Source organism: Wasmannia auropunctata, unplaced genomic scaffold (assembly GCF_000956235.1).
Source record: "Wasmannia auropunctata unplaced genomic scaffold, wasmannia.A_1.0 LD336090.1, whole genome shotgun sequence".
Taxonomy (NCBI): Eukaryota; Metazoa; Arthropoda; class Insecta; order Hymenoptera; family Formicidae; genus Wasmannia; species Wasmannia auropunctata.
In genome coordinates, this window is record NW_012026800.1 from 4,502,443 (window position 1) to 4,503,678 (window position 1,236).

Consider the following 1,236-nt stretch of genomic DNA (forward strand, 5'->3'; position numbering starts at 1 on the left):
TTACCTCCGCCACTACCAATTTTTTTTAATTTTCGAATTTTTTTTACCAAATTAAAGGTTATTTTAACGAATTCAACTATGTGTGATAAAGTTATTTTCCGAAGTATTATTTTCGAGAAATAATTATAAACGCTTCTATACCATTCATGCTCGTTTACGTTGCGCGCACACAGCAATTCTTCACGCAGCACATTCTGCTCGCATTTTTGCATTTAACATTTAACTAATTTAGGGAATAACGATGAAAGCAAATCTATTTTCGCAATATTCTGCGGATGTATAACTATGAATCGTTTTTATCGCGCACGGCTAGACAATGCTAACGAAGCAAAATTTGAATGTCGTAGGGTCAAGTCAAATCGATGTAAACAATTTATTGCGGGAACAGTCTGTACGTATAATCACAGCAGTATAAAATGCTGTCGCTATGTGAATGTTAAAATTAGTGCACCGTGATATCCTGTATCAATAACATCGTATAGAAACATCAGTATCAATCACTACAGGCAATTTTGTAAGTATATTTTTTAAATATTTCAAAAATTTATATTAATATTTATACTTTTCAGATATCGAAATGCACACGCAGCAACTCAAATGAGCGTCCCACATTTGAGTCAGCACTCTACTTTAAAACGACCTGTGTCCCGTGCGGCGGAATGCGCAGATATGCCTCAGTCGGATCCAGAGACGGGAGCAGGTCCGGAGACACGGAAAGGGTTTATGTAAAGAATAATTGTTTGCATTTAGAATTATATTTGTTTGGCGCCAGAGGTATGCCGTGTGCTTATGTTGACTTGCATCGTCGTGTGATTGATGCGGGAGCGCCCCGTTTGACCTCGTTAATATTGGCCACCGTTTCAATTGACCACGTTGTTATTGACCACGTTACTATTGACTACATTAATATTTACCACGTTGAGATTGACCACGGTTCCGATTGACCACTGTCCCGATTGGCCACCGTCCCGATTTGCCACCGTTCCGTTTGACCACCGTCCCGATTGACCACCGTCCCAATTGACCACGGTTACGATTGACCACCGTCCCGATTGACCACCGTTTCGTTTGGCCACCGTCAACTGACTCCGTGACTGACTCCGTGAACCCGGGACCGGCTTTTATACTCTCGCGGATCTCCCCCCTCTCTACTTACAACACGCTCGGACGGACAAATAACAAAATATATGTATACACAGAAGACATAAAACAAAGATAGCCCGATAAACAATTTAA

General features: G+C 40.9%; 1 protein-coding gene across 1 annotated transcript in view; it reads right to left on the minus strand.

Annotated features, from left to right (window-relative positions):
• LOC105448086 (venom prothrombin activator nigrarin-D-like) overlaps positions 1-1,236 on the minus strand; it is a 12,518-nt gene that overhangs the window by 4,799 nt on the left and 6,483 nt on the right. The window lies entirely within an intron of this gene.